Source organism: Leuresthes tenuis, unplaced genomic scaffold, assembly GCF_036924035.1.
Source record: "Leuresthes tenuis unplaced genomic scaffold, fLeuTen1.0.hap1 SCAF_1, whole genome shotgun sequence".
Lineage (NCBI taxonomy): Eukaryota > Metazoa > Chordata > Actinopteri > Atheriniformes > Atherinopsidae > Leuresthes > Leuresthes tenuis.
The window spans coordinates 2491402-2509189 of record NW_027325355.1 but is presented as its reverse complement, the minus strand read 5'-3'; the positions used below and the strand labels follow the sequence as shown (position 1 = coordinate 2509189).

General features: G+C 46.6%; 1 non-coding gene and 40 pseudogenes across 1 annotated transcript; all 41 read right to left on the bottom strand.

Moving 5' to 3' along the window:
• Positions 1 to 143: 143 nt before the first annotated feature.
• LOC140289968 (5S ribosomal RNA) lies at positions 144 to 262 on the bottom strand (annotated as a pseudogene).
• Positions 263 to 534: 272 nt separating this feature from the next.
• Positions 535 to 653, bottom strand: LOC140290255 (5S ribosomal RNA; annotated as a pseudogene).
• A 269-nt stretch (positions 654 to 922) lies between these two features.
• LOC140290436 (5S ribosomal RNA) lies at positions 923 to 1041 on the bottom strand (annotated as a pseudogene).
• A 647-nt stretch (positions 1042 to 1688) lies between these two features.
• Positions 1689 to 1807, bottom strand: LOC140316910 (5S ribosomal RNA; annotated as a pseudogene).
• A 269-nt stretch (positions 1808 to 2076) lies between these two features.
• On the bottom strand, positions 2077 to 2195 carry LOC140289966 (5S ribosomal RNA; annotated as a pseudogene).
• A 272-nt stretch (positions 2196 to 2467) lies between these two features.
• On the bottom strand, positions 2468 to 2586 carry LOC140290254 (5S ribosomal RNA; annotated as a pseudogene).
• A 269-nt stretch (positions 2587 to 2855) lies between these two features.
• Positions 2856 to 2974, bottom strand: LOC140292166 (5S ribosomal RNA; annotated as a pseudogene).
• A 269-nt stretch (positions 2975 to 3243) lies between these two features.
• LOC140289965 (5S ribosomal RNA) lies at positions 3244 to 3362 on the bottom strand (annotated as a pseudogene).
• A 272-nt stretch (positions 3363 to 3634) lies between these two features.
• Positions 3635 to 3753, bottom strand: LOC140265588 (5S ribosomal RNA; annotated as a pseudogene).
• A 269-nt stretch (positions 3754 to 4022) lies between these two features.
• On the bottom strand, positions 4023 to 4141 carry LOC140294774 (5S ribosomal RNA; annotated as a pseudogene).
• A 269-nt stretch (positions 4142 to 4410) lies between these two features.
• LOC140290435 (5S ribosomal RNA) lies at positions 4411 to 4529 on the bottom strand (annotated as a pseudogene).
• Positions 4530 to 4766: 237 nt separating this feature from the next.
• Positions 4767 to 4885, bottom strand: LOC140268286 (5S ribosomal RNA; annotated as a pseudogene).
• Positions 4886 to 5154: 269 nt separating this feature from the next.
• LOC140292164 (5S ribosomal RNA) lies at positions 5155 to 5273 on the bottom strand (annotated as a pseudogene).
• A 269-nt stretch (positions 5274 to 5542) lies between these two features.
• Positions 5543 to 5661, bottom strand: LOC140289964 (5S ribosomal RNA; annotated as a pseudogene).
• A 272-nt stretch (positions 5662 to 5933) lies between these two features.
• On the bottom strand, positions 5934 to 6052 carry LOC140321041 (5S ribosomal RNA; annotated as a pseudogene).
• A 269-nt stretch (positions 6053 to 6321) lies between these two features.
• On the bottom strand, positions 6322 to 6440 carry LOC140294773 (5S ribosomal RNA; annotated as a pseudogene).
• A 269-nt stretch (positions 6441 to 6709) lies between these two features.
• Positions 6710 to 6828, bottom strand: LOC140290433 (5S ribosomal RNA; annotated as a pseudogene).
• A 237-nt stretch (positions 6829 to 7065) lies between these two features.
• Positions 7066 to 7184, bottom strand: LOC140291671 (5S ribosomal RNA; annotated as a pseudogene).
• A 269-nt stretch (positions 7185 to 7453) lies between these two features.
• On the bottom strand, positions 7454 to 7571 carry LOC140295726 (5S ribosomal RNA; annotated as a pseudogene).
• A 657-nt stretch (positions 7572 to 8228) lies between these two features.
• Positions 8229 to 8347, bottom strand: LOC140288495 (5S ribosomal RNA; annotated as a pseudogene).
• A 269-nt stretch (positions 8348 to 8616) lies between these two features.
• LOC140293213 (5S ribosomal RNA) lies at positions 8617 to 8735 on the bottom strand (annotated as a pseudogene).
• A 269-nt stretch (positions 8736 to 9004) lies between these two features.
• LOC140281458 (5S ribosomal RNA) lies at positions 9005 to 9123 on the bottom strand (annotated as a pseudogene).
• A 269-nt stretch (positions 9124 to 9392) lies between these two features.
• LOC140300608 (5S ribosomal RNA) lies at positions 9393 to 9511 on the bottom strand (annotated as a pseudogene).
• A 647-nt stretch (positions 9512 to 10158) lies between these two features.
• On the bottom strand, positions 10159 to 10277 carry LOC140273074 (5S ribosomal RNA; annotated as a pseudogene).
• A 657-nt stretch (positions 10278 to 10934) lies between these two features.
• LOC140317707 (5S ribosomal RNA) lies at positions 10935 to 11053 on the bottom strand (annotated as a pseudogene).
• Positions 11054 to 11322: 269 nt separating this feature from the next.
• Positions 11323 to 11441, bottom strand: LOC140290922 (5S ribosomal RNA; annotated as a pseudogene).
• A 269-nt stretch (positions 11442 to 11710) lies between these two features.
• LOC140300607 (5S ribosomal RNA) lies at positions 11711 to 11829 on the bottom strand (annotated as a pseudogene).
• Positions 11830 to 12098: 269 nt separating this feature from the next.
• Positions 12099 to 12217, bottom strand: LOC140291713 (5S ribosomal RNA; annotated as a pseudogene).
• Positions 12218 to 12488: 271 nt separating this feature from the next.
• On the bottom strand, positions 12489 to 12607 carry LOC140299091 (5S ribosomal RNA). Its single transcript, XR_011914673.1, has one exon. It is a non-coding gene; the product is annotated as a 5S ribosomal RNA (ribosomal RNA).
• Positions 12608 to 12876: 269 nt separating this feature from the next.
• On the bottom strand, positions 12877 to 12995 carry LOC140292163 (5S ribosomal RNA; annotated as a pseudogene).
• A 269-nt stretch (positions 12996 to 13264) lies between these two features.
• Positions 13265 to 13383, bottom strand: LOC140289963 (5S ribosomal RNA; annotated as a pseudogene).
• A 272-nt stretch (positions 13384 to 13655) lies between these two features.
• LOC140321030 (5S ribosomal RNA) lies at positions 13656 to 13774 on the bottom strand (annotated as a pseudogene).
• Positions 13775 to 14046: 272 nt separating this feature from the next.
• Positions 14047 to 14165, bottom strand: LOC140293820 (5S ribosomal RNA; annotated as a pseudogene).
• A 269-nt stretch (positions 14166 to 14434) lies between these two features.
• On the bottom strand, positions 14435 to 14553 carry LOC140290432 (5S ribosomal RNA; annotated as a pseudogene).
• Positions 14554 to 15200: 647 nt separating this feature from the next.
• LOC140316900 (5S ribosomal RNA) lies at positions 15201 to 15319 on the bottom strand (annotated as a pseudogene).
• A 269-nt stretch (positions 15320 to 15588) lies between these two features.
• Positions 15589 to 15707, bottom strand: LOC140289962 (5S ribosomal RNA; annotated as a pseudogene).
• Positions 15708 to 15979: 272 nt separating this feature from the next.
• On the bottom strand, positions 15980 to 16098 carry LOC140290253 (5S ribosomal RNA; annotated as a pseudogene).
• Positions 16099 to 16367: 269 nt separating this feature from the next.
• Positions 16368 to 16486, bottom strand: LOC140292162 (5S ribosomal RNA; annotated as a pseudogene).
• A 269-nt stretch (positions 16487 to 16755) lies between these two features.
• On the bottom strand, positions 16756 to 16874 carry LOC140289960 (5S ribosomal RNA; annotated as a pseudogene).
• Positions 16875 to 17146: 272 nt separating this feature from the next.
• LOC140321019 (5S ribosomal RNA) lies at positions 17147 to 17265 on the bottom strand (annotated as a pseudogene).
• A 269-nt stretch (positions 17266 to 17534) lies between these two features.
• LOC140294772 (5S ribosomal RNA) lies at positions 17535 to 17653 on the bottom strand (annotated as a pseudogene).
• Between the last annotated feature and the right edge of the window lie 135 nt (positions 17654 to 17788).

Below are 17788 nucleotides of genomic sequence, written 5' to 3'. Positions count from 1 at the left end.
TCTGCAGCTGAAACTGAGACTCTCAGATCACCTCGTGTCTATCAACAAAGCAGCAGCAGCTGAAGATGACTAACTTCTTCACGTGTCACAGGGTGATCAGACGTTGCAACAAAAGACATGCAGGTGGTAGAGAGAAGAGAGAAAGCTTACAGCACCTGGTATTCCCAAGCTGTCTCCTATCCAAGTACTAACCAGGTACAACCCTGCTTGGCGTCCGAGATCAGACGAGGTCGGGCTTATTCAGGGTGGTGTGGCCGTAAGCAACAATGTCTCTGACAAATGTGCATTATATAGGTACTGGAATCATACGGTTCCTCTATGCAACCAGATAATTGCAGAGAAAGGCTGATGTGTAGCGGGCAAATCATCTTCTTCCCTGACGTGATAATTTTCTCCAGCTGAACATGAGACTCTCAGATCACTTCGTGTCTGCCAACAAAGCAGCAGAAGCTGAAGATGACCAACTTCCTCATGTGTCACAGGGTGATCAGACGTTGCAACAAAAGACATGCAGGTGGTAGAGAGAAGAGAAAAAGCTTAAGGTACCTGGTATTCCCAAGCGGTCTCCCATTCAAGTACTAACCAGGCCCAACCGTGCTTGGCTTCTGAGATCAGACGAGGTCGGGCTTATTCAGGGTGGTGTGGCCGTAAGCAACAATATCGGTGACAAATGTGCATTATATAGGTACTGGAATCATACACTTCCTCTGTATAACCAGATAATTGCCGTAAAAGGCTGACTTGTAGTGGATTCATCTTCCTCCTTGATGTGATTATTCTCTGGAGCTGAAACTGAGACTCTCAGATCACCTTGTGTCTATCAACAAAGCAGCAGCAGCTGAAGATGACCAACTTCTTCACGTGTCACAGGGTGATCAGACGTTGCAACAAAAGACATGCAGGTGGTAGAGAGAAGAGAAAAAGCTTACAGCACCTGGTATTCCCAAGCTGTCTCCCATCCAAGTACTAACCAGGTACAACCCTGCTTGGCGTCCGAGATCAGACGAGGTCGGGCTTATTCAGGGTGGTGTGGCCGTAAGCAACAATGTCTCTGACAAATGTGCATTATATAGGTACTGGAATCATACGGTTCCTCTATGCAACCAGATAATTGCCGAGAAAGGCTGATGTGTAGCGGGCAAATCATCTTCTCTGATGTGATCATTCTCTGCAACTTAAACTGAGACTCTCAGATCACTTCGTGTCAGCCAACAAAGCAGCAGCAGCTGAAGATGACCAACTTCCTCATGTGTCACAGGGTGATCAGACGTTGCAACAAAAGACATGCAGGTGGTAGAGAGAAGAGAAAAAGCTTACAGCACCTGGTATTCCCAAGCAGTCTCCCATCCAAGTACTAAGGAGGCTCAACCCTGCTTGGCTTACGAGATCAGGCATGTTCAGGGTGGTGTGGCCGTAAGCAACAATGTGTCTGACAAATGTGCATTATATAAGTACAGGAATCATACGGTTCCTCTATGTAACCAGATAATTGCTGAGAAAGGCTGATCTGTAGTGGGCACATCTTCTTCCCTGACGTGATAATTTTCTCCAGCTGAACATGAGACTCTCAGATCACTTCGTGTCTGCCAACAAAGCAGCAGAAGCTGAAGATGACCAACTTCCTCATGTGTCACAGGGTGATCAGACGTTGCAACAAAAGACATGCAGGTGGTAGAGAGAAGAGAAAAAGCTTAAGGTACCTGGTATTCCCAAGTGGTCTCCCATTCAAGTACTAACCAGGCCCAACCGTGCTTGGCTTCCGAGATCAGACGAGGTCGGGCTTATTCAGGGTGGTGTGGCCGTAAGCAAAAATATCGGTGACAATTGTGCATTATATAGGTACTGGAATCATACACTTCCTCTGTATAACCAGATAATTGCCGAAAAAGGCTGACTTGTAGTGGGTTCATCTTCCTCCTTGATGTGATTATTCTCTGCAGCTGAAACTGAGACTCTCAGATCACCTCGTGTCTATCAACAAAGCAGCAGCAGCTGAAGATGACTAACTTCTTCACGTGTCACAGGGTGATCAGACGTTGCAACAAAAGACATGCAGGTGGTAGAGAGAAGAGAGAAAGCTTACAGCACCTGGTATTCCCAAGCTGTCTCCTATCCAAGTACTAACCAGGTACAACCCTGCTTGGCGTCCGAGATCAGACGAGGTCGGGCTTATTCAGGGTGGTGTGGCCGTAAGCAACAATGTCTCTGACAAATGTGCATTATATAGGTACTGGAATCATACGGTTCCTCTATGCAACCAGATAATTGCAGAGAAAGGCTGATGTGTAGCGGGCAAATCATCTTCTTCCCTGACGTGATAATTTTCTCCAGCTGAACATGAGACTCTCAGATCACTTCGTGTCTGCCAACAAAGCAGCAGAAGCTGAAGATGACCAACTTCCTCATGTGTCACAGGGTGATCAGACGTTGCAACAAAAGACATGCAGGTGGTAGAGAGAAGAGAAAAAGCTTAAGGTACCTGGTATTCCCAAGCGGTCTCCCATTCAAGTACTAACCAGGCCCAACCGTGCTTGGCTTCTGAGATCAGACGAGGTCGGGCTTATTCAGGGTGGTGTGGCCGTAAGCAACAATATCGGTGACAAATGTGCATTATATAGGTACTGGAATCATACACTTCCTCTGTATAACCAGATAATTGCCGTAAAAGGCTGACTTGTAGTGGATTCATCTTCCTCCTTGATGTGATTATTCTCTGGAGCTGAAACTGAGACTCTCAGATCACCTTGTGTCTATCAACAAAGCAGCAGCAGCTGAAGATGACCAACTTCTTCACGTGTCACAGGGTGATCAGACGTTGCAACAAAAGACATGCAGGTGGTAGAGAGAAGAGAAAAAGCTTACAGCACCTGGTATTCCCAAGCTGACTCCTATCCAAGTACTAACCAGGTACAACCCTGCTTGGCGTCCGAGATCAGACGAGGTCGGGCTTATTCAGGGTGGTGTGGCCGTAAGCAACAATGTCTCTGACAAATGTGCATTATATAGGTACTGGAATCATACGGTTCCTCTATGCAACCAGATAATTGCCGAGAAAGGCTGATGTGTAGCGGACAAATCATCTTCTCTGATGTGATCATTCTCTGCAACTGAAACTGAGACTCTCAGATCACCTCGTGTCTATCAACAAAGCAGCAGCAGCTGAAGATGACCAACTTCTTCACGTGTCACAGGGTGATCAGACGTTGCAACAAAAGACATGCAGGTGGTAGAGAGAAGAGAAAAAGCTTACAGCACCTGGTATTCCCAAGCTGTCTCCTATCCAAGTACTAACCAGGTACAACCCTGCTTGGCGTCCGAGATCAGACGAGGTCGGGCTTATTCAGGGTGGTGTGGCCGTAAGCAACAATGTCTCTGACAAATGTGCATTATATAGGTACTGGAATCATACGGTTCCTCTATGCAACCAGATAATTGCCGAGAAAGGCTGATGTGTAGCGGGCAAATCATCTTCTTCCCTGACGTGATAATTTTCTCCAGCTGAACATGAGACTCTCAGATCACTTCGTGTCTGCCAACAAAGAAGCAGAAGCTGAAGATGACCAACTTCCTCATGTGTCACAGGGTGATCAGACGTTGCAACAAAAGACATGCAGGTGGTAGAGAGAAGAGAAAAAGCTTAAGGTACCTGGTATTCCCAAGCGGTCTCCCATTCAAGTACTAACCAGGCCCAACCGTGCTTGGCTTCCGAGATCAGACGAGGTCGGGCTTATTCAGGGTGGTGTGGCCGTAAGCAACAATATCGGTGACAAATGTGCATTATATAGGTACTGGAATCATACACTTCCTCTGTATAACCAGATAATTGCCGAAAAAGGCTGACTTGTAGTGGGTTCATCTTCCTCCTTGATGTGATTATTCTCTGGAGCTGAAACTGAGACTCTCAGATCACCTCGTGTCTATCAACAAAGCAGCAGCAGCTGAAGATGACCAACTTCTTCACGTGTCACAGGGTGATCAGACGTTGCAACAAAAGACATGCAGGTGGTAGAGAGAAGAGAAAAAGCTTACAGCACCTGGTATTCCCAAGCTGTCTCCCATCCAAGTACTAACCAGGTACAACCCTGCTTGGCGTCCGAGATTAGACGAGGTCGGGCTTATTCAGGGTGGTGTGGCCGTAAGCAACAATGTCTCTGACAAATGTGCATTATATAGGTACTGGAATCATACGGTTCCTCTATGCAACCAGATAATTGCCGAGAAAGGCTGATGTGTAGCGGGCAAATAATCTTCTCTGATGTGATCATTATCTGCAACTGAAACTGAGACTCTCCGATCACTTCGTGTCAGCCAACAAAGCAGCAGCAGCTGAAGATGACCAACTTCTTCACGTGTCACAGGGTGATCAGACGTTGCAACAAAAGACATGCAGGTGGTAGAGAGAAGAGAAAAAGCTTACAGCACCTGGTATTCCCAAGCTGTCTCCCATCCAAGTACTAACCAGGTACAACCCTGCTTGGCGTCCGAGATCAGACGAGGTCGGGCTTATTCAGGGTGGTGTGGCCGTAAGCAAAAATGTCTCTGACAAATGTGCATTATATAGGTACTGGAATCATACGGTTCCTCTATGCAACCAGATAATCATCTTCTCTGATGTGATCATTATCTGCAACTGAAACTGAGACTCTCAGATCACTTCGTGTCAGCCAACAAAGCAGCAGCAGCTGAAGATGACCAACTTCCTCATGTGTCACAGGGTGATCAGAAGTTGCAACAAAAGACATGCAGGTGGTAGAGAGAAGAGAAGAAGCTTACAGCACCTGGTATTCCCAAGCAGTCTCCCATTCAAGTACTAACCAGGCCCAACCGTGCTTGGCTTCTGAGATCAGACGAGGTCGGGCTTATTCAGGGTGGTGTGGCCGTAAGCAACAATATCGGTGACAAATGTGCATTATATAGGTACTGGAATCATACACTTCCTCTGTATAACCAGATAATTGCCGTAAAAGGCTGACTTGTAGTGGATTCATCTTCCTCCTTGATGTGATTATTCTCTGGAGCTGAAACTGAGACTCTCAGATCACCTTGTGTCTATCAACAAAGCAGCAGCAGCTGCAGATGACCAACTTCTTCACGTGTCACAGGGTGATCAGACGTTGCAACAAAAGACATGCAGGTGGTAGAGAGAAGAGAAAAAGCTTACAGCACCTGGTATTCCCAAGCTGACTCCTATCCAAGTACTAACCAGGTACAACCCTGCTTGGCGTCCGAGATCAGACGAGGTCGGGCTTATTCAGGGTGGTGTGGCCGTAAGCAACAATGTCTCTGACAAATGTGCATTATATAGGTACTGGAATCATACGGTTCCTCTATGCAACCAGATAATTGCCGAGAAAGGCTGATGTGTAGCGGACAAATCATCTTCTCTGATGTGATCATTCTCTGCAACTGAAACTGAGACTCTCAGATCACCTCGTGTCTATCAACAAAGCAGCAGCAGCTGAAGATGACCAACTTCTTCACGTGTCACAGGGTGATCAGACGTTGCAACAAAAGACATGCAGGTGGTAGAGAGAAGAGAAAAAGCTTACAGCACCTGGTATTCCCAAGCTGTCTCCTATCCAAGTACTAACCAGGTACAACCCTGCTTGGCGTCCGAGATCAGACGAGGTCGGGCTTATTCAGGGTGGTGTGGCCGTAAGCAACAATGTCTCTGACAAATGTGCATTATATAGGTACTGGAATCATACGGTTCCTCTATGCAACCAGATAATTGCCGAGAAAGGCTGATGTGTAGCGGGCAAATCATCTTCTTCCCTGACGTGATAATTTTCTCCAGCTGAACATGAGACTCTCAGATCACTTCGTGTCTGCCAACAAAGAAGCAGAAGCTGAAGATGACCAACTTCCTCATGTGTCACAGGGTGATCAGACGTTGCAACAAAAGACATGCAGGTGGTAGAGAGAAGAGAAAAAGCTTAAGGTACCTGGTATTCCCAAGCGGTCTCCCATTCAAGTACTAACCAGGCCCAACCGTGCTTGGCTTCCGAGATCAGACGAGGTCGGGCTTATTCAGGGTGGTGTGGCCGTAAGCAACAATATCGGTGACAAATGTGCATTATATAGGTACTGGAATCATACACTTCCTCTGTATAACCAGATAATTGCCGAAAAAGGCTGACTTGTAGTGGGTTCATCTTCCTCCTTGATGTGATTATTCTCTGGAGCTGAAACTGAGACTCTCAGATCACCTCGTGTCTATCAACAAAGCAGCAGCAGCTGAAGATGACCAACTTCTTCACGTGTCACAGGGTGATCAGACGTTGCAACAAAAGACATGCAGGTGGTAGAGAGAAGAGAAAAAGCTTACAGCACCTGGTATTCCCAAGCTGTCTCCCATCCAAGTACTAACCAGGTACAACCCTGCTTGGCGTCCGAGATTAGACGAGGTCGGGCTTATTCAGGGTGGTGTGGCCGTAAGCAACAATGTCTCTGACAAATGTGCATTATATAGGTACTGGAATCATACGGTTCCTCTATGCAACCAGATAATTGCCGAGAAAGGCTGATGTGTAGCGGGCAAATCATCTTCTCTGATGTGATCATTATCTGCAACTGAAACTGAGACTCTCAGATCACTTCGTGTCAGCCAACAAAGCAGCAGCAGCTGAAGATGACCAACTTCTTCACGTGTCACAGGGTGATCAGACGTTGCAACAAAAGACATGCAGGTGGTAGAGAGAAGAGAAAAAGCTTACAGCACCTGGTATTCCCAAGCTGTCTCCCATCCAAGTACTAACCAGGTACAACCCTGCTTGGCGTCCGAGATCAGACGAGGTCGGGCTTATTCAGGGTGGTGTGGCCGTAAGCAAAAATGTCTCTGACAAATGTGCATTATATAGGTACTGGAATCATACGGTTCCTCTATGCAACCAGATAATCATCTTCTCTGATGTGATCATTATCTGCAACTGAAACTGAGACTCTCAGATCACTTCGTGTCAGCCAACAAAGCAGCAGCAGCTGAAGATGACCAACTTCCTCATGTGTCACAGGGTGATCAGAAGTTGCAACAAAAGACATGCAGGTGGTAGAGAGAAGAGAAGAAGCTTACAGCACCTGGTATTCCCAAGCAGTCTCCCATCCAAGTACTAAGGAGGCCCAACCCTGCTTGGCTTCCGAGATCAGACGAGGTTGGGCTTATTCAGGGTGGTGTGGCCGTAAGCAACAATATCGGTGACAAATGTGCATTATATAGGTACTGGAATCATACACTTCCTCTGTATAACCAGATAATTGCCGAAAAAGGCTGACTTATAGTGGGTTCATCTTCCTCCTTGATGTGATTATTCTCTGGAGCTGAAACTGAGACTCTCAGATCACCTCGTGTCTATCAACAAAGCAGCAGCAGCTGAAGATGACCAGCTTCTTCACGTGTCACAGGGTGATCAGACGTTGCAACAAAAGACATGCAGGTGGTAGAGAGAAGAGAAAAAGCTTACAGCACCTGGTATTCCCAAGCAGTCTCCCATCAAGTACTAAGCAGGCCTAAACCTGCTTGGCTTCCGAGATCAGATGAGGTCGGGCTTATTCAGGGTGGTTTGGCCGTAATCGACAATGTCTGTGACAAATGTGCATTATATAGGTACTGGAATCATACGGTTCCTCTATGCAACCAAATAATTGCCGAGAAAAGCTGACTTGTAGTGGGCACATCTTCTTCTCTGATGTGATTATTCTCTCCAGCTGAAACTGAGACTCTCAGATTACCTCATGTCTGCCAACAAAGCAGCAGCAGCTGAAGATGACCAACTTCCTCATGTGTCACAGGGTGATCAGACGTTGCAACAAAACACATGCAGGTGGTAGAGAGAAGAGAAACAGCTTACAGCACCTGGTATTCCCAAGCAGTCTCCCATTGAAGTACAAACCAGACCCAACCCTACTTGGCTTTCGAGATAAGACAAGGTGGGGCTTATTCAGGGTGGTGTGGCGGTAAGCGACAATATCTGTTACAAATGTGAATTATATAGGTACTGGAATCATACACTTGCTCTATGAAACCAGATAATTGCCGAGAAAGGCTGATGTGTAGTGGGCATATCATCTTCTCTGATGTGATCATTCTCTTCAGCTGAAACTGAGACTCTCAGATCACTTCGTGTCTGCCAACAAAGCAGCAGCTGCTGAAGATGACCAACTTCCTCATGTGTCACAGGGTGATCAGACGTTGCAACAAAAGACATGCAGGTTGTAGAGAGAAGAGAAAACGCTTACAGCACCTGGTATTCCCAAGCAGTCTCCCATTAAAGTACTAACCAGGCCCAACCCTCCTTGGCTTCCGAGATCAGACGAGGTCGGGCTTATTCAGGGTGGTGTGGCCGTAAGGAACAATTTCTGTGACAAATGTGCATTATATAGGTACTGGAATCATACACTTCCTCTATGTAACCAGATAATTGCAGAGAAAGGCTGACTTGTTATGGAAACATCTTCTTCCCTGATGTGATTATTCTCTGCAGCTGAAACTGAGACTCTCAGATCACTTCGTGTCTGCCAACAAAGCAGCAGCAGCTGAAGATGACCAACTTCCTCATGTGTCACAGGGTGATCAGACGTTGCAACAAAAGACATGCAGGTTGTAGAGAGAAGAGAAAACTCTTACAGAACCTGGTATTCCCAAGCAGTCTCCCATTAAAGTACTAACCAGGCCCAACCCTCCTTGGCTTCCGAGATCAGACGAGGTCGGGCTTATTCAGGGTGGTGTGGCCGTAAGGAACAATTTCTGTGACAAATGTGCATTATATAGGTACTGGAATCATACAATTCCTCTATGTAACCAGATAATTGCAGAGAAAGGCTGACTTGTTATGGGCACATCTTCTTCCCTGATGTGATTATTCTCTGCAGCTGAAACTGAGACTCTCAGATCACTTCGTGTCTGCCAACAAAGCAACAGCAGCTGAAGATGACCAACTTCGTCATGTGTCACAGGGTGATCAGACGTTGCAACAAAAGACATGCAGGTGGTCGAGAGAAGACAAAAAGCTTACAGCTCCTGGTATTCCCAAGCGGTCTCCCATTTAAGTACTAACCAGGCCCAACCCTCCTTGGCTTCCGAGATCAGACGAGGTCGGGCTTATTCAGGGTGGTGTGGCCGTAAGGAACAATTTCTGTGACAAATGTGCATTATATAGGTACTGGAATCATACAATTCCTCTATGTAACCAGATAATTGCAGAGAAAGGCTGACTTGTTATGGGCACATCTTCTTCCCTGATGTGATTATTCTCTGCAGCTGAAACTGAGACTCTCAGATCACTTCGTGTCTGCCAACAAAGCAGCAGCAGCTGAAGATGACCAACTTCGTCATGTGTCACAGGGTGATCAGACGTTGCAACAAAAGACATGCAGGTGGTCGAGAGAAGACAAAAAGCTTACAGCTCCTGGTATTCCCAAGCGGTCTCCCATTTAAGTACTAACCAGGCCCAACCCTCCTTGGCTTCCGAGATCAGACGAGGTCGGGCATGTTCAGGGTGGTGTGGCCGTAAGCAACAATGTCTCTGACAAATGTGCATTATATAGGTACTGGAATCATACGGTTCCTCTATGCAACCAGATAATTGCCGAGAAAGGCTGATGTGTAGCGGGCAAATCATCTTCTCTGATGTGATCATTCTCTGCAACTTAAACTGAGACTCTCAGATCACTTCGTGTCAGCCAACAAAGCAGCAGCAGCTGAAGATGACCAACTTCCTCATGTGTCACAGGGTGATCAGACGTTGCAACAAAAGACATGCAGGTGGTAGAGAGAAGAGAAGAAGCTTACAGCACCTGGTATTCCCAAGCAGTCTCCCATCCAAGTACTAAGGAGGCTCAACCCTGCTTGGCTTCCGAGATCAGACATGTTCAGGGTGGTGTGGCCGTAAGCAACAATGTGTCTGACAAATGTGCATTATATAAGTACAGGAATCATACGGTTCCTCTATGTAACCAGATAATTGCTGAGAAAGGCTGATCTGTAGTGGGCACATCTTCTTCCCTGAAGTGATTGTTCTCTTTAGCTGAAACTGAGACTCTCAGATCACTTCGTGTCTTCCAACAAAGCAGCAGCAGCTGAAGATGGCCAACTTCCTCATGTGTCACAGGGTGATCAGACGTTGCAACAAAAGACATGCAGGTGGTAGAGAGAAGAGAAAAAGCTTAAGGCACCTGGTATTCCCAAGCGGTATCCCATTCAAGTACTAACCAGGCCCAACCCTGCTTGGCTTCCGAGATCAGACGAGGTTGGGCTTATTCAGGGTGGTGTGGCCGTAAGCAACAATATCGGTGACAAATGTGCATTATATAGGTACTGGAATCATACACTTCCTCTGTATAACCAGATAATTGCCGAAAAAGGCTGACTTGTAGTGGATTCATCTTCCTCCTTGATGTGATTATTCTCTGGAGCTGAAACTGAGACTCTCAGATCACCTCGTGTCTATCAACAAAGCAGCAGCAGCTGAAGATGACCAACTTCCTCATGTGTCACAGGGTGATCAGACGTTGCAAAAAAACACATGCAGGTGGTAGAGAGAAGAGAAACAGCTTACAGCACCTGGTATTCCCAAGCAGTCTCCCATTGAAGTACAAACCAGACCCAACCCTGCTTGGCTTCCGAGATAAGACAAGGTGGGGCTTATTCAGGGTGGTGTGGCGGTAAGCGACAATATCTGTTACAAATGTGAATTATATAGGTACTGGAATCATACACTTGCTCTATGAAACCAGATAATTGCCGAGAAAGGCTGATGTGTAGTGGGCATATCATCTTCTCTGATGTGATCATTCTCTTCAGCTGAAACTGAGACTCTCAGATCACTTCGTGTCTGCCAACAAAGCAGCAGCTGCTGAAGATGACCAACTTCCTCATGTGTCACAGGGTGATCAGACGTTGCAACAAAAGACATGCAGGTTGTAGAGAGAAGAGAAAACGCTTACAGCACCTGGTATTCCCAAGCAGTCTCCCATTCAAGTACTAACCAGGACCAACCCTGCTTGGCTTCTGAGATCAGACGAGGTCGGGCATGTTCAGGGTGGTGTGGCCGTAAGCAGCAATGTATCTGACAAATGTGCATTATATAGGCACTGGAATCATACGGTTCCTCTATGCAACCAGATAATTGCCGAGAAAGGCTGATGTGTAGCGGGTGTATCATCTTCTCTGATGTGATCATTCTCTTCAGCTGAAACTGAGACTCTCAGATCACTTCGTGTCTGCCAACAAAGCAGCAGCTGCTGAAGATGACCAACTTCCTCATGTGTCACAGGGTGATCAGACGTTGCAACAAAAGACATGCAGGTTGTAGAGAGAAGAGAAAACGCTTACAGCACCTGGTATTCCCAAGCAGTCTCCCATTAAAGTACTAACCAGGCCCAACCCTCCTTGGCTTCCGAGATCAGACGAGGTCGGGCTTATTCAGGGTGGTGTGGCCATAAGGAACAATTTCTGTGACAAATGTGCATTATATAGGTACTGGAATCATACACTTCCTCTATGTAACCAGATAATTGCAGAGAAAGGCTGACTTGTTATGGAAACATCTTCTTCCCTGATGTGATTATTCTCTGCAGCTGAAACTGAGACTCTCAGATCACTTCGTGTCTGCCAACAAAGCAGCAGCAGCTGAAGATGACCAACTTCCTCATGTGTCACAGGGTGATCAGACGTTGCAACAAAAGACATGCAGGTGGTCGAGAGAAGACAAAAAGCTTACAGCTCCTGGTATTCCCAAGCGGTCTCCCATTTAAGTACTAACCAGGCCCAACCCTCCTTGGCTTCCGAGATCAGACGAGGTCGGGCATGTTCAGGGTGGTGTGGCCGTAAGCAACAATGTCTCTGACAAATGTGCATTATATAGGTACTGGAATCATACGGTTCCTCTATGCAACCAGATAATTGCCGAGAAAGGCTGATGTGTAGCGGGCAAATCATCTTCTCTGATGTGATCATTCTCTGCAACTTAAACTGAGACTCTCAGATCACTTCGTGTCAGCCAACAAAGCAGCAGCAGCTGAAGATGACCAACTTCCTCATGTGTCACAGGGTGATCAGACGTTGCAACAAAAGACATGCAGGTGGTAGAGAGAAGAGAAGAAGCTTACAGCACCTGGTATTCCCAAGCAGTCTCCCATCCAAGTACTAAGGAGGTTCAACCCTGCTTGGCTTCCGAGATCAGACGAGGTCGGGCATGTTCAGGGTGGTGTGGCCGTAAGCAACAATGTGTCTGTGACAAATGTGCATTATATAAGTACAGGAATCATACGGTTCCTCTATGTAACCAGATAATTGCTGAGAAAGGCTGATCTGTAGTGGGCACATCTTCTTCCCTGAAGTGATTATTCTCTTTAGCTGAAACTGAGACTCTCAGATCACTTCGTGTCTTCCAACAAAGCAGCAGCAGCTGAAGATGGCCAACTTCCTCATGTGTCACAGGGTGATCAGACGTTGCAACAAAAGACATGCAGGTGGTAGAGAGAAGAGAAAAAGCTTACAGCACCTGGTATTCCCAAGCGGTCTCCCATTCAAGTACTAACCAGGCCCAACCCTGCTTGGCTTCCGAGATCAGACGAGGTTGGGCTTATTCAGGGTGGTGTGGCCGTAAGCAACAATATCGGTGACAAATGTGCATTATATAGGTACTGGAATCATACACTTCCTCTGTATAACCAGATAATTGCCGAAAAAGGCTGACTTGTAGTGGATTCATCTTCCTCCTTGATGTGATTATTCTCTGGAGCTGAAACTGAGACTCTCAGATCACCTCGTGTCTATCAACAAAGCAGTAGCAGCTGAAGATGACCAACTTCTTCACGTGTCACAGGGTGATCAGACGTTGCAACAAAAGACATGCAGGTGGTAGAGAGAAGAGAAAAAGCTTACAGCACCTGGTATTCCCAAGCTGACTCCTATCCAAGTACTAACCAGGTACAACCCTGCTTGGCGTCCGAGATCAGACGAGGTCGGGCTTATTCAGGGTGGTGTGGCCGTAAGCAACAATGTCTCTGACAAATGTGCATTATATAGGTACTGGAATCATACGGTTCCTCTATGCAACCAGATAATTGCCGAGAAAGGCTGATGTGTAGCGGACAAATCATCTTCTCTGATGTGATCATTCTCTGCAACTGAAACTGAGACTCTCAGATCACCTCGTGTCTATCAACAAAGCAGCAGCAGCTGAAGATGACCAACTTCTTCACGTGTCACAGGGTGATCAGACGTTGCAACAAAAGACATGCAGGTGGTAGAGAGAAGAGAAAAAGCTTACAGCACCTGGTATTCCCAAGCTGTCTCCTATCCAAGTACTAACCAGGTACAACCCTGCTTGGCGTCCGAGATCAGACGAGGTCGGGCTTATTCAGGGTGGTGTGGCCGTAAGCAACAATGTCTCTGACAAATGTGCATTATATAGGTACTGGAATCATACGGTTCCTCTATGCAACCAGATAATTGCCGAGAAAGGCTGATGTGTAGCGGGCGAATCATCTTCTTCCCTGACGTGATAATTTTCTCCAGCTGAACATGAGACTCTCAGATCACTTCGTGTCTGCCAACAAAGCAGCAGAAGCTGAAGATGACCAACTTCCTCATGTGTCACAGGGTGATCAGACGTTGCAACAAAAGACATGCAGGTGGTAGAGAGAAGAGAAAAAGCTTAAGGTACCTGGTATTCCCAAGCGGTCTCCCATTCAAGTACTAACCAGGCCCAACCGTGCTTGGCTTCCGAGATCAGACGAGGTCGGGCTTATTCAGGGTGGTGTGGCCGTAAGCAACAATATCGGTGACAAATGTGCATTATATAGGTACTGGAATCATACACTTCCTCTGTATAACCAGATAATTGCCGAAAAAGGCTGACTTGTAGTGGGTTCATCTTCCTCCTTGATGTGATTATTCTCTGGAGCTGAAACTGAGACTCTCAGATCACTTCATGTCTGCCAACAAAGCAGCAGCAGCAGCTGAAGATGACTAACTTCTTCACGTGTCACAGGGTGATCAGACGTTGCAACAAAAGACATGCAGGTGGTAGAGAGAAGAGAAAAAGCGTACAGCACCTGGTATTCCCAAGCTGTCTCCCATCCAAGTACTAACCAGGTACAACCCTGCTTGGCGTCCGAGATCAGACGAGGTCGGGCTTATTCAGGGTGGTGTGGCCGTAAGCAACAATGTCTCTGACAAATGTGCATTATATAGGTAATGGAATCATACGGTTCCTCTATGCAACCAGATAATTGCCGTAAAAGGCTGACTTGTAGTGGATTCATCTTCCTCCTTGATGTGATTATTCTCTGGAGCTGAAACTGAGACTCTCAGATCACCTTGTGTCTATCAACAAAGCAGCAGCAGCTGAAGATGACCAACTTCTTCACGTGTCACAGGGTGATCAGACGTTGCAACAAAAGACATGCAGGTGGTAGAGAGAAGAGAAAAAGCTTACAGCACCTGGTATTCCCAAGCTGTCTCCCATCCAAGTACTAACCAGGTACAACCCTGCTTGGCGTCCGAGATCAGACGAGGTCGGGCTTATTCAGGGTGGTGTGGCCGTAAGCAACAATGTCTCTGACAAATGTGCATTATATAGGTACTGGAATCATACGGTTCCTCTATGCAACCAGATAATTGCCGAGAAAGGCTGATGTGTAGCGGGCAAATCATCTTCTCTGATGTGATCATTCTCTGCAACTTAAACTGAGACTCTCAGATCACTTCGTGTCAGCCAACAAAGCAGCAGCAGCTGAAGATGACCAACTTCCTCATGTGTCACAGGGTGATCAGACGTTGCAACAAAAGACATGCAGGTGGTAGAGAGAAGAGAAAAAGCTTACAGCACCTGGTATTCCCAAGCAGTCTCCCATCCAAGTACTAAGGAGGCTCAACCCTGCTTGGCTTACGAGATCAGGCATGTTCAGGGTGGTGTGGCCGTAAGCAACAATGTGTCTGACAAATGTGCATTATATAAGTACAGGAATCATACGGTTCCTCTATGTAACCAGATAATTGCTGAGAAAGGCTGATCTGTAGTGGGCACATCTTCTTCCCTGACGTGATAATTTTCTCCAGCTGAACATGAGACTCTCAGATCACTTCGTGTCTGCCAACAAAGCAGCAGAAGCTGAAGATGACCAACTTCCTCATGTGTCACAGGGTGATCAGACGTTGCAACAAAAGACATGCAGGTGGTAGAGAGAAGAGAAAAAGCTTAAGGTACCTGGTATTCCCAAGTGGTCTCCCATTCAAGTACTAACCAGGCCCAACCGTGCTTGGCTTCCGAGATCAGACGAGGTCGGGCTTATTCAGGGTGGTGTGGCCGTAAGCAAAAATATCGGTGACAATTGTGCATTATATAGGTACTGGAATCATACACTTCCTCTGTATAACCAGATAATTGCCGAAAAAGGCTGACTTGTAGTGGGTTCATCTTCCTCCTTGATGTGATTATTCTCTGCAGCTGAAACTGAGACTCTCAGATCACCTCGTGTCTATCAACAAAGCAGCAGCAGCTGAAGATGACTAACTTCTTCACGTGTCACAGGGTGATCAGACGTTGCAACAAAAGACATGCAGGTGGTAGAGAGAAGAGAGAAAGCTTACAGCACCTGGTATTCCCAAGCTGTCTCCTATCCAAGTACTAACCAGGTACAACCCTGCTTGGCGTCCGAGATCAGACGAGGTCGGGCTTATTCAGGGTGGTGTGGCCGTAAGCAACAATGTCTCTGACAAATGTGCATTATATAGGTACTGGAATCATACGGTTCCTCTATGCAACCAGATAATTGCAGAGAAAGGCTGATGTGTAGCGGGCAAATCATCTTCTTCCCTGACGTGATAATTTTCTCCAGCTGAACATGAGACTCTCAGATCACTTCGTGTCTGCCAACAAAGCAGCAGAAGCTGAAGATGACCAACTTCCTCATGTGTCACAGGGTGATCAGACGTTGCAACAAAAGACATGCAGGTGGTAGAGAGAAGAGAAAAAGCTTAAGGTACCTGGTATTCCCAAGCGGTCTCCCATTCAAGTACTAACCAGGCCCAACCGTGCTTGGCTTCTGAGATCAGACGAGGTCGGGCTTATTCAGGGTGGTGTGGCCGTAAGCAACAATATCGGTGACAAATGTGCATTATATAGGTACTGGAATCATACACTTCCTCTGTATAACCAGATAATTGCCGTAAAAGGCTGACTTGTAGTGGATTCATCTTCCTCCTTGATGTGATTATTCTCTGGAGCTGAAACTGAGACTCTCAGATCACCTTGTGTCTATCAACAAAGCAGCAGCAGCTGAAGATGACCAACTTCTTCACGTGTCACAGGGTGATCAGACGTTGCAACAAAAGACATGCAGGTGGTAGAGAGAAGAGAAAAAGCTTACAGCACCTGGTATTCCCAAGCTGACTCCTATCCAAGTACTAACCAGGTACAACCCTGCTTGGCGTCCGAGATCAGACGAGGTCGGGCTTATTCAGGGTGGTGTGGCCGTAAGCAACAATGTCTCTGACAAATGTGCATTATATAGGTACTGGAATCATACGGTTCCTCTATGCAACCAGATAATTGCCGAGAAAGGCTGATGTGTAGCGGACAAATCATCTTCTCTGATGTGATCATTCTCTGCAACTGAAACTGAGACTCTCAGATCACCTCGTGTCTATCAACAAAGCAGCAGCAGCTGAAGATGACCAACTTCTTCACGTGTCACAGGGTGATCAGACGTTGCAACAAAAGACATGCAGGTGGTAGAGAGAAGAGAAAAAGCTTACAGCACCTGGTATTCCCAAGCTGTCTCCTATCCAAGTACTAACCAGGTACAACCCTGCTTGGCGTCCGAGATCAGACGAGGTCGGGCTTATTCAGGGTGGTGTGGCCGTAAGCAACAATGTCTCTGACAAATGTGCATTATATAGGTACTGGAATCATACGGTTCCTCTATGCAACCAGATAATTGCCGAGAAAGGCTGATGTGTAGCGGGCAAATCATCTTCTTCCCTGACGTGATAATTTTCTCCAGCTGAACATGAGACTCTCAGATCACTTCGTGTCTGCCAACAAAGAAGCAGAAGCTGAAGATGACCAACTTCCTCATGTGTCACAGGGTGATCAGACGTTGCAACAAAAGACATGCAGGTGGTAGAGAGAAGAGAAAAAGCTTAAGGTACCTGGTATTCCCAAGCGGTCTCCCATTCAAGTACTAACCAGGCCCAACCGTGCTTGGCTTCCGAGATCAGACGAGGTCGGGCTTATTCAGGGTGGTGTGGCCGTAAGCAACAATATCGGTGACAAATGTGCATTATATAGGTACTGGAATCATACACTTCCTCTGTATAACCAGATAATTGCCGAAAAAGGCTGACTTGTAGTGGGTTCATCTTCCTCCTTGATGTGATTATTCTCTGGAGCTGAAACTGAGACTCTCAGATCACCTCGTGTCTATCAACAAAGCAGCAGCAGCTGAAGATGACCAACTTCTTCACGTGTCACAGGGTGATCAGACGTTGCAACAAAAGACATGCAGGTGGTAGAGAGAAGAGAAAAAGCTTACAGCACCTGGTATTCCCAAGCTGTCTCCCATCCAAGTACTAACCAGGTACAACCCTGCTTGGCGTCCGAGATTAGACGAGGTCGGGCTTATTCAGGGTGGTGTGGCCGTAAGCAACAATGTCTCTGACAAATGTGCATTATATAGGTACTGGAATCATACGGTTCCTCTATGCAACCAGATAATTGCCGAGAAAGGCTGATGTGTAGCGGGCAAATAATCTTCTCTGATGTGATCATTATCTGCAACT